General features: G+C 53.3%; 1 protein-coding gene across 3 annotated transcripts in view; it reads left to right on the top strand.

Annotated features, from left to right (window-relative positions):
- The window catches only part of LOC144933962 (xylosyl- and glucuronyltransferase LARGE1-like), a 128,530-nt gene that overhangs the window by 52,807 nt on the left and 62,951 nt on the right, over window positions 1–12,772 (top strand). For all 3 annotated transcript variants that reach the window (XM_078859336.1, XM_078859337.1, XM_078859339.1), the window contains one exon: window positions 6,266–6,354. The gene's annotated coding sequence lies outside the window, so the exon portion shown is untranslated. The remainder of the gene's footprint in view (window positions 1–6,265; window positions 6,355–12,772) is intronic.

The raw sequence follows: 12,772 nt of genomic DNA on the forward strand, positions 1-12,772 counted from the left end.
ACATTTGAGAATGACGCGTTCCGTACGCAATGTGGAAGACAGACGCCATTGTGCACACACACACACAACCACACACACACACACAACCACACACACAACCACACACACGCACACACAACCACACACACACAACCAAACAACCACCCACACAACCACACACAAACACACACACACAACCACACAACCACACAACCACACACACAACCACAACAACAACAACAACCGCCATTCGCCACTAAGTGGCGGTGACGTCACCACGACGCTTGTGCCAGGCCATGTGCACCCTGAGGCCACGTGAAGTGTCGAACGCCCGCTGGCAGGAGGTCACGGGGCAGACCCAGGTGCCACGGGTCGACTGACCGAGATGACCGAGATGAGTGGCTGATGCACCACCTGTGCCCCCTACTGTGCCAACTTGCTGTGCTTTAGCCACCCGGCGCTCCGCTCGTTGTTGTGAGCGTCGCTCCTCCGCCCTCCGTTGTTGTTGGAGGGCGACTGCCTCCAACTGCCCAGTAGCGTCCTTCACGAGCCTCCTCCACTGAGGCCGATCTTGACACCGCTGGTACCAGTCATCGGCAAGTCCACTCAGCTCCACGTCCTCCTGTACCACATCACTCCATCTCTTCTCTAGCCCGTGCCGCGCCCGTTTAGCCCCCTCGATCCGGCCGAACAAAAGCCGTTTAGGCATGCGGTGGCTGGGCATGCGGGCTACATGACCCAGCCAACGCAGCCTTGCCTGCCGGAGGAGCTCACTGATAGGACTTTGCCCAGATCTTTCAAGGACTTGTGAGCTCCTCACACAATCCAGCCTGGTTAAACCCAGGATGGATCGTAGGCAGGCCAGCCTAAATGTTTCCAACCGGCGAAGATGCTCCACTAGGGGGGTCCACGTTTCGCAAGCGTAGAGAAGGGAGGGAATGACCGTGGCCGAGAAGACCTGAAGCTTCGTGCGGAGCGACAGACCAGGTAGCTTCCACACAGCGTTACGCAACCGACGAAAAGATATTGCCGCTCGACTGATTCGGAGTGAGACCTCTGCTGATAAACTGGAGCCGGTCATAAGCACACTGCCCAGGTATGGGAAACTCTCCACTCTCTCCACAACTGCCCCATCACCGATTGGGAGTTGTGGGGGTGGAGTGCCAGATGGTACAAAATACCCAGGCAGGTGCTTAGTTTTGGTGGGGCTGATGGTAAGGCCCCACCTCTTAGTGGCACGCTCCAGTCTCAGCAGCAGCGTCTCCAACTCCTCTTCTGAATGAGCAGCTATTACCAAATCATCGGCATACATAACGTGGTTGACCAATAGGGAGCCATCCCTTGATCGCACCCGGGCGTCGATCAGCCTCACACAACCACACACACACACAACCAGATGAGCATGAATCACGCAACGCTGTCCAGCTCGCGATGAGCCTCCGGCTGATGTCAGCGGGCGTGCGCCGTGCAGGCGACGCTCTCGTTATTGCCAAAGGCGAACGCCTCTGGATTTGAGAACTCGTCTGCATTTCAAATAGACACGTTTCATATTAATATGTTTGAAAGTGTGTTGACTCGACGAGAAGTGCATGTCATTTATTTTATACAGAGATTCAAATTTGCCCCGAAACTTTCCTGGTTATTACGGAACATGAACAAGGACAAAAGATCCTCGTGTAGCCTTGGGGAGATTGTGGGGCAAGTGCAGTTAGCGAGCACCTATTTAAGCCTGCATGACGCCTGCGGGAGTAGAGTGGCAAGCTCCACGCCCGGCTGCCTTTGTCTCCCCACGCAGAGCTGACGTTTTGCACAATGCACAAGGTGTCTCATCTAAGGCTGAGTCCACCTAGTGGAGTCCTCATACCGGTTCAGGTATTTGTCACTGACGTTGGCGACGTTGGCCGTGAGCAGGAATCAAACTCTGATTTCTGAGCTCGCAGGACGGTGCGCTAACCATTGCACCACTGCTCCCAGGCACACACAGACAACGCATCACACACGTGGGGCCCGGGGGTGGCGGGGCTGCTGCTGGTGGTCGTAGCGTTGTCGGTGTTGTTGGTGATCGTGAAGGTGCTAGTGGCGGTATTGGCAGTCATGGTACTGGCGGTGATGTTGGTGCTGGTTGTCGTGGTGGTGGTGGCGATGGTAGCAGTGGGATTTTGCTCGTAGTGGCGACAGTGGTGGTGGCTCTGGTGTTGTTAATTTTGGTTGCAATGGTGGTGATGTTGGTGTTGGTTGTCATGGTAGTGGTGGATCTGATTATAGTGGTGGGGCTGTTGGTCTAAGTGGTGCTGGTTCTGGTGGTAGTGGTGATGGTTGTAGTAGTGGTGGTGGTGCTGGTTCTGGTGGTAGTGGTGATGGTTGTAGTAGTGGTGGTGGTGCTGGTTCTGGTGGTAGTGGTGGTGGTTGTAGTGGTGGTGGTGCTCGTGGTTCTGGTGGTAGTGGTGGTGGTTGTAGTAGTGGTGGTGCTGGTTCTGGTGGTAGTGGTGATGGTTGTAGTAGTGGTGGTGCTGGTTCTGGCGGTAGTGGTGATGGTTGTAGTAGTGGTGGTGCTGCTTCTGGTGGTAGTGGTGATGGTTGTAGTAGTGGTGGTGCTGCTTCTGGTGGTAGTGGTGATGGTTGTAGTAGTGGCGGTAGTTGTAGTAGTGGTGGTGCTGGTTCTGGTGGTAGTGGTGGTTGTAGTAGTGGTGGTGGTGCTGGCTCTGGTGGTAGTGGTGGTGGTTGTAGTAGTGGTGGTGGTGCTGGTTCTGGTGGTAGTGGTGGTGGTTGTAGTAGTGGTGGTGCTCGTGGTTCTGGTGGTAGTGGTGATGGTTGTAGTAGTGGTGATGGTTGTAGTGGTGGTGGTGCTGGTTCTGGTGGTAGTGGTGATGGTTGTAGTAGTGGCGGTAGTTGTAGTAGTGGTGGTGCTGGTTCTGGTGGTAGTGGTGGTTGTAGTAGTGGTGGTGGTGCTCGTGGTTCTGGTGGTAGTGGTGGTGGTTGTAGTAGTGGTGGTGCTGGTTCTGGTGGTAGTGGTGGTGGTTGTAGTAGTGGTGGTGGTTGTAGTGGTGGTGGTGCTCATGGTTCTGGTGGTAGTGGTGGTGGTTGTGTAACCCCCTTGAGCAGTCACGATGAGTCGGCTCCCATCGTTAACGCAGACACCGCGCATCTATCACACGCCACGGTCCATACGTAACCTCACCGCCACCGTGTCTCGGGGCGCAAGACGCACGCGTCGGGTTGGTACATGTCTCTCACGTGTTACATGTCTCTCACATGTTACATGTATCATACATGTTACATGTTTCATGCATGTTACATGTCTCTCACATGTTACATGTATCATACATGTTACATGTCTCTCACATGTTACATGTCTCTCACATGTTACATGTATCATACATGTTACATGTCTCTCACATGTTACATGTCTCTCACATGTTACATGTCTCTCACGTGTTACATGACTCTCACATGTTACATGTCTCATACATGTTACATGTCTCTCACATGTTACATGTCTCTCACATGTTACATGTCTCTCACATGTTACATGTCTCTCACATGTGAGTGAGCGAGTGATGCGGCACGGATATAGCTCAGTCTGTACTTAGAGCCAGACCAGTCCTGACGGTGGCATGTTTTATTTTCAGCCTCCTAAAGGTTGTGGGTGATATTTCATTGTCGTGGTTTTGATTGTGAGCCCAGGACGACGATGAGCGTCTGTATCTGGGGGTTCTGAAGGGCGGACGAATCTTGTTTTTTTCTGACATCTAAATGTGACATCAGATAGATATTTTTTCACCCGAAAACTAAAATATTTCAACGGTTGAGAGGGGTGGAGGGACGCTCCGCTTGAGCTGAGCTGCGAGCTGCGGCAGAGGCAGCCTGGAGCGAGCAATCCGCACCAGGGCTTCGTGGCGCTTGAGTCATCAGTTAGTAATGTTGTGATCATCGTCATCGGTTATTTATCTCCCGGTGTTTTACACTAAATCAGTACAATGTATTACAAGCTGATAGAACACAACTTTACGAGCATTTTTTGAAATCAAACCTACATCGTGTGTCATGCTCACGTAACGGGATACGTGTCAAAGACGGGGCCTTACACTTTATCCGAATTGTTCCACTGGACTACCATCAAAACGTGGTCTTGCAGTGAAGAAAACAAAGATACCCCAAGACACGCGGCTGCTCTTGTTTGCTTTATAGAGCTCAACGTGTAGTGCGTGTTGTCACGCGTAGCACGCGGTCACGCGTAGCACGTGGTCACGCGAAACTCGAGTCGCTTCACGCGTCGAGCGTGCGGCACTGCGCAGCTCACCTGGGGCGCTGACTGTGATTTGTGATTTGGTTCAGGAATAACGTTTTGATATTTTGTTTGTCGTTGTGATGAAAGCATGCCGAGCAGTGGCTGCCGGGTTTATCACATAGAACATCGTCATGAGCAGCAGCAGCCACGATCGATCCACTGCTGGATGATGCTCTCCCCAAATTGTCGGCACCTTGTGCGGTCTTGGGATGGAAGCATCCCATCCACCTTCCGCACACGAGCCGACGGACCTCCTCTGGGCCGTGATCCCTCCGTTGGCTGCCACTCGGTCGTTAGTCTCGACACGCGCCCGTCTCCCCATCCCTCCCGCTCTCAACAACATCGCGTCCGTCGTGAGCGAGGGAGTCGAACGTTATTCCGCGAGTCGGTCGACGCACCCCCTGACTTTACATCCCGGCGGAGAGCTTATTGAGATTCTCACCATCGTGCCGAAACAAGGGAGACCTGGGGCGGTGGTTCTCCGACGTTGGGGGAGGGGGTTGGTGGTAGTCATTGATGTTGGAGTATTTTATTTTCTCCCTGGGGGGCGGGGGGCTGTGCTCGTGCCCGTGATTTGTCCGGGCGGTAGCGGCAGGTGCGGCAGCCGAGATAAAGAGCCTACGGGCGCACCCGCGAGCCTCTTGGCCTCTCTTGACAGATCACTTATTGCAGCTCTCTTCCGCCACGTCAAAGGAATTATCACGAGCCCGCCCTGTGCATTCCGTTCCTCGTTATCTGTCGCACAAATTGGATTTTTTCTTTTACTCTCAAAAATGTGTTTAAGTAATTGGAATTGGGTGGGAATTTTTTTTTTATCTGCTCTGTGATGGTGACACGTTTCGTACGGAGGAAGGTTGCTTTGTTTACAGAGGGGGCTTCTCGGGCCCTGAGCGCAGATGCCCACAGGCTCGAATCGACAAGCGACCAGCGACAAACAGCACCGCGCAACGGATTAGAGTGCGCAACACGCTTCCTGAGTAGACGCGTGGGGGGCTCCCGTGCGTTCCATCCGTGCTGCGCTCGCGTCACCGCCGCGCTCGCCTGCACTCGTGCCCACGTCCCTCCCAGGCGCGGCCGCCGCCTGGCGGTGCCACCGTGGGCAGGGCCACGCTGCGCGAATCTGTCGTCCTCCAAGGGCGCGGCTCTCGAAATCGCGAAAGTTCGCGATCCCGAGGAAAATGTTTTGACAGAAACCGCGGCGATGTCTCTACCAAGCAGGCCACTCGATTTCTCCAGCACGTGGCTCTAAATCGAGCTGGGCTGCAATCCAATTGCCTCGGTAACCGATGACTCATTGGATAACGTGAAAATAGTTCGGGAGAAAAATATTTCACCTCCGTTCCCACGCATCCTGCTGAGCGGAAGGTGCAGAGCAGGGCTTGGCGATGCCATCAGCATCATCAGCCGCGTCACGCCGCGTGTTGGTTGTCGGGGGGATTCCCACCTTGGGGAGGCAGGATGGAGGTGGGGGCGCGATTCTACAAAGGGGCCCCAAGTCGTCACCGAGCAAACGACGTGGTCGTTTTAATCCGCCTAGCCGGTTTAGAACTTATTTTTGTGCCTACTTTTGTGGCCTTCCCCAACACCTCCAAATAGCGCGGTTGTCTATGTACGGTGCGATAGAAGTTCAACATACATACATACATAGATGGCGGACATCGAGAACATGCGTAGAGGACGTGCAGAGAGGACGGACGTAACGAAGTGGTCTTGGGCAGGACACATTGCGAGAAGGGATGATGGCCGATGGCTGAGCAGGACCACGGACTGGCAGCCCAAGGAGGGAGCATGCCCAAGGGGCTCGCGTGCACCAGCTCGATGGGTTGTTGCATCCAGATATTCGTGAGGGATGGGGGGTCTGTATCCAGCAGTCGGTAGTTCATGGCTGCTGATGATACGGGTTTACGGATCGTGCATCTCGCTCGGATTTCCGTGATCACTCCTCTCGGCGTCAACTCCGTTTCTTCCCCCCCTCTCTCTCTCTCTCCCTCTCCTCAGGTCTCGGATAAAACCGAGCAGAGCTCTCAGAAGAATCGGTGCCCACCCCCACCACCACCTCCACCACCTCCACCTCTTCCACGTGACAGGTGCCGCGTGCCAATCCCCACACGCCCCGCCGCTACTGCCGGTGCAGTGGGGCTCACGTCGAGTCGCAGGGGCGCGCGTACCAGGCTAGGTGCGTGCGTACCAGGCTAGGTGCGTGCGTACCAGGCTAGGTGCGTGCGTACCAGGCTAGGTGCGTGCGTACCAGGCTAGGTGCGTGCGTACCAGGCTAGGTGCGTGCGTTTTGCGTCGTCGCGGTCAGCGGAGCGATGCCTCGGGGGCTCCGTCCGAACCTCGTGGTTCTGAGGGCGTGGGAGCAGCGGCAGCTGCATCCACAGATTCGCGTTTGTTTCGTCGAACCCGACTCCGCCTCAAAGCTGTCGCGCTTGGGCAGGAGAGCACCGCTTCTGCTGTGCAGTTGCGCATCCCTTGCGGAGTAAACAAAACTCGACGAGATCGCACTCTGCCAAGAGTGGGAGGGGCGCGTGAAAGCGCGAGCGGTTTCGGAGTGGAGGAGTGGCACACTGCACGTGACGGGCTGTGCGGGTTGTGGTCTTCACGTGGACACCATTGTCGCGTCTTCACTTTGGCTGCGTTCCCCGTTGCCTGCCAGTCGCCGGGGCGAGGTCGCCCGCGTGGGCAGACGTGGGCCGGGGCGGACCGGGGCACGTGGCACCACGTGGCACCGCGTGGCACCGCGTTTGCAGGGGCCGCGTTTGGGTGGCTCAATTGATGACGGGTCAATTGGTTTCGGTTCCATTGACGGTTCGATCGGAGCGCGGGCAACGGAATGTTGAAATGAGTGACTGCGAGCCGTGACACGGGATGACTCCGCTGCATCTGCTGCGGGAGATATATTCCGTGTTTCCATTAACCTCAGGAATTGAGTTTGTACTCAAGCACCCCCCCCCCGCCCCCCACGCCCCCCACGCCACGTGTCTGGATGTGTGACCAGCGCGAGGCAGCTGCCACGAGAGCGGTCGAGTTTTCTTCTCTTCCCCCGCACGAATTTGCCGCGCAGTGCCGGGGCCCGAATTCTTCATCAGAATTTGAGGTCGATGAGCATCGAGGCTTTGGGGCTCATCTCCTGTTTACAGCCCTGCACAGACCCAGTGGTGTAAAGTCCACATTCGTATGGCGGGGGTGAGTCGATATATCGACCACTGTTGACTTACCCACAAACTCTCAAACCAGAATATTAAAAAAACTCAAATAAACAAATAAATAGATGATCGCGTTTGTGGGGGGCGACCGACCCTCATCGATGTGGGGACTCTAAGTTGGAAAATCATGGAAGAGCCACCTTTTTTTTTTATAATTGAAGCTGTCCATCAACTGGCACCTCGTACAGTGCGAAAGACGTTCAACATCATCGAGTGCTCGACACTCGGCTTGTGGGAGACACGGCAGGAGTGAGATTGGCGGTCCATGGGAGCGAGGGGAGGAGCCCCACCTCGTCAGCTCCGCCTCACGCCCCACCTCGTCAGCTCCCTCACATGCCCCACCTCGTCAGCTCCGCCACATGCCCCACCTCGTCAGCTCCGCCACACGCCCCACCTCGTCAGCTCCGCCTCATGCCCCACCTCGTCAGCTCCCTCACACGCCCCACCTCGTCAGCTCCGCCACACGCCCCACCTCGTCAGCTCCCTCACACGTCCCACCTCGTCAGCTCCGCGACGCGAAGCGGGCCTGAGCCTGGTTAGCGCTTGGATGAATACTCCAAGCCTATAGTACCTGGAATGATATTCTTAGGTTTTTTCGGTAAAGTCACGTAGCTAAAACATCAAAATTAATAAAAAATAAAATAAAAAATCACGACGTTTCGGAGGCAACACAAGTCTCCGTCATCAGGTGGGACCGTCACAGCCGGATTAGCTGCATCAAGTGAGGCAATGATTCAAGAAGTAATCCCTTAAAAGCAAGTTGAGGGGGGGACTTGGACGCGTTGGCGTGTGCAGCAGAAACCGCGTCCAAGCCGTCGTCCATCCTTTTGGCCCCGCCCCCCTCCCCCTCCCGATGCGTTGTACGTGGCACTCCGTGCGTCTTTGAGCCCCGCCCCCCTCCCTCCCGATACGTTCCATTCATTGGCTACCACATTCTGATGAGCCCCCCTCTCCTCCCCCCCTCAACTTGCTTTTAAGGGATTACATCTTGAATCATTGCCTCACTTGATGCAGCTAATCTGGCTGTGACGGTCCCACCTGATGACGGAGACTTGTGTTGCCTCCGAAACGTCGTGATTTTTTATTTTATTTTTATTAATTTTGATGTTTTACCCACGTGACTTTACCGAAAAAACCTAAGAATATGATTCCTTGCAGTCACGAAAGCTTCAAATCTAGAAATACCTGGAATGAATGAATGAATGTTGAATGTATTCCGCACTGTACGTAGCCAAGCGTTGCTCCTCGGAGGTGCGGCATGCCACAATTGTGTCGGCTTGGGCTATGAGATGGCCAGAAAATGTAAGTAAAGAAATTGATGTTTGAATCCCCGTCATGCATGCGTGTGCTCTGTCTGAGTGCTCTGTCTGAGTGCTAATCCCGCACGAAAACAAACGCCCATTCACGTTAATGGCCATCACTTGACGACTCGGGCGATTCGGTGATGCGAGTTTCCACTCTGATGTTTTGCGGCTGACGTCAGCGGTGATGCCAGCATTGGAACAAGTACCTGATGAGCACATAGGCACTGGGGAGACAAAGGCGGCCGGGTGTAGTTTTGGCGACTCCATTCCCTTGTGGACCGTACAGGGCTTAACGGGTGCTCGCTAACAGCACTTGCACCCACAGTCTGGTGATGACCGTGCGGGCTTGTCTTTGTGGTGGGGGTGATGGAGGCACGTGGTGTTGTTATTGCTGTAGACGCACCACGCTCTTCTCTCAGTCACCCTGCGCTTGGGAGCACGACAAGCAATCTGACTTTCATGTAGGAGCAGTAATAACAACAACATGCCACGACCATATGTCTGTGAGATTATTGTTTTTATTGTCCAAGACTTTGACTATTCTCCCGAAAGAATAACATTAATATGAGACAAGTTGAAAAGTTGTAACAATTTTAAATGAAACGCGTCACTCCTGTGTGTCCGCTGCTCCCGCCTCCTGAGGTGTCGCTCTCCATTATTAAACTTCTTCCAAACTCCTGCCGCCATTTCACTCAAATTCAACGTTTATTTGTTACGAGCGGAGAATCCCGTGCAGCCAGTTACCCAGATAGTTTCGATGCTAACAGCCCGCAGCATAAGAAGTCGTTTTTTGCTCTTGTCGCTCTAGAGAGGAGCCCAGCAAGCAGCCAGCCAGTACACTCGAGGCGTCGATGATGTCGATTCGTAGTATCATGGTGATGGCACAGTATATCGAAGACAAAGACCCCCGTATAGCCTTCACAGACTTTCGTGGCAAGTGCCGTCAAGCGAGCACTGATGAAGGCCGACACGACACTCGAAGGGGCTGGGTGGCCAGCGCCATACCCGGCCGCCTTTGTCTCCCCGATGCTGATGTTTTACACACCGCACCAGGTACTCATCTGAGGCTGCGTCGATTCAGATAATCGTCACTCGTGTTAGACGTGAGCGGGAATCGAACTGTGGTGATGTGTCACTCACTGTGGTGATGTGTCACTCACTGTGGTGATGTGTCACTCACTGTGGTGATGTTCCACTCACTGTGGTGATGTGTCACTCACTGTGGTGATGTGTCACTCACTGTGGTGATGTTCCACTCACTGTGGTGATGTGTCACTCACTGTGGTGATGTGTCACTCACTGTGGTGATGTGTCACTCACTGTGGTGATGTTCCACTCACTGTGGTGATGTGTCACTCACTGTGGTGATGTGTCACTCACTGTGGTGATGTGTCACTCACTGTGGTGATGTTCCACTCACTGTGGTGATGTGTCACTCACTGTGGTGATGTGTCACTCACTGTGGTGATGTGTCACTCACTGTGGTGATGTTCCACTCACTGTGGTGATGTGTCACTCACTGTGGTGATGTGTCACTCACTGTGGTGATGTTCCACTCACTGTGGTGATGTGTCACTCACTGTGGTGATGTGTCACTCACTGTGGTGATGTGTCACTCACTGTGGTGATGTGTCACTCACTGTGGTGATGTGTCACTCACTTTGGTGATGTGTCACTCACTGTGGTGATGTGTCACTCACTGTGGTGATGTGTCACTCACTGTGGTGATGTCCCACTCACTTTGGTGATGTGTCACTCACTTTGGTGATGTGTCACTCACTGTGGTGATGTGTCACTCACTGTGGTGATGTGTCACTCACTGTGGTGATGTGTCACTCACTGTGGTGATGTGTCACTCACTGTGGTGATGTGTCACTCACTGTGGTGATGTTCCACTCACTTTGGTGATGTATCACTCACTGTGGTGATGTGTCACTCACTTTGGTGATGTATCACTCACTGTGGTGATGTGTCACTCACTGTGGTGATGTGTCACTCACTGTGGTGATGTGTCACTCACTGTGGTGATGTGTCACTCACTGTGGTGATGTTCCACTCACTGTGGTGATGTGTCACTCACTGTGGTGATGTGTCACTCACTGTGGTGATGTGTCACTCACTGTGGTGATGTGTCACTCACTGTGGTGATGTGTCACTCACTGTGGTGATGTTCCACTCACTGTGGTGATGTGTCACTCACTGTGGTGATGTGTCACTCACTGTGGTGATGTGTCACTCACTGTGGTGATGTTCCACTCACTGTGGTGATGTGTCACTCACTGTGGTGATGTTCCACTCACTGTGGTGATGTTCCACTCACTGTGGTGATGTGTCACTCACTGTGGTGATGTGTCACTCACTTTGGTGATGTGTCACTCACTGTGGTGATGTGTCACTCACTGTGGTGATGTGTCACTCACTGTGGTGATGTGTCACTCACTGTGGTGATGTGTCACTCACTGTGGTGATGTGTCACTCACTTTGGTGATGTGTCACTCACTGTGGTGATGTGTCACTCACTGTGGTGATGTGTCACTCACTGTGGTGATGTCCCACTCACTTTGGTGATGTGTCACTCACTTTGGTGATGTGTCACTCACTGTGGTGATGTGTCACTCACTGTGGTGATGTATCACTCACTGTGGTGATGTGTCACTCACTGTGGTGATGAGTCACTCACTGTGGTGATGTTCCACTCACTGTGGTGATGTGTCACTCACTGTGGTGATGTGTCACTCACTGTGGTGATGTGTCACTCACTGTGGTGATGTTCCACTCACTTTGGTGATGTATCACTCACTGTGGTGATGTGTCACTCACTTTGGTGATGTATCACTCACTGTGGTGATGTGTCACTCACTGTGGTGATGTGTCACTCACTGTGGTGATGTGCCACTCACTGTGGTGATGTGTCACTCACTTTGGTGATGTGTCACTCACTGTGGTGATGTGTCACTCACTGTGGTGATGTGTCACTCACTGTGGTGATGTGTCACTCACTTTGGTGATGTGTCACTCACTGTGGTGATGTGCCACTCACTGTGGTGATGTGTCACTCACTTTGGTGATGTGTCACTCACTGTGGTGATGTGTCACTCACTGTGGTGATGTGTCACTCACTGTGGTGATGTGTCACTCACTGTGGTGATGTGTCACTCACTTTGGTGATGTGTCACTCACTGTGGTGATGTGTCACTCACTGTGGTGATGTGTCACTCACTGTGGTGATGTGTCACTCACTGTGGTGATGTATCACTCACTGTGGTGATGTGTCACTCACTGTGGTGATGTGTCACTCACTTTGGTGATGTGTCACTCACTGTGGTGATGTGTCACTCACTGTGGTGATGTGTCACTCACTGTGGTGATGTGTCACTCACTGTGGTGATGTATCACTCACTGTGGTGATGTGTCACTCACTGTGGTGATGTGTCACTCACTGTGGTGATGTCCCACTCACTTTGGTGATGTGTCACTCACTTTGGTGATGTGTCACTCACTGTGGTGATGTGTCACTCACTGTGGTGATGTATCACTCACTGTGGTGATGTGTCACTCACTGTGGTGATGAGTCACTCACTGTGGTGATGTTCCACTCACTGTGGTGATGTGTCACTCACTGTGGTGATGTGTCACTCATTGTGGTGATGTGTCACTCACTGTGGTGATGTTCCACTCACTTTGGTGATGTATCACTCACTGTGGTGATGTGTCACTCACTTTGGTGATGTATCACTCACTGTGGTGATGTGTCACTCACTGTGGTGATGTGTCACTCACTGTGGTGATGTGCCACTCACTGTGGTGATGTGTCACTCACTGTGGTGATGTGTCACTCACTGTGGTGATGTATCACTCACTTTGGTGATGTATCACTCACTGTGGTGATGTGTCACTCACTGTGGTGATGTGTCACTCACTGTGGTGATGTGTCACTCACTGTGGTGATGTTCCACTCACTTTGGTGATGTATCACTCACTGTGGTGATGTGTCA

Source organism: Lampetra fluviatilis, chromosome 8, assembly GCF_964198595.1.
Source record: "Lampetra fluviatilis chromosome 8, kcLamFluv1.1, whole genome shotgun sequence".
NCBI lineage: Eukaryota > Metazoa > Chordata > Hyperoartia > Petromyzontiformes > Petromyzontidae > Lampetra > Lampetra fluviatilis.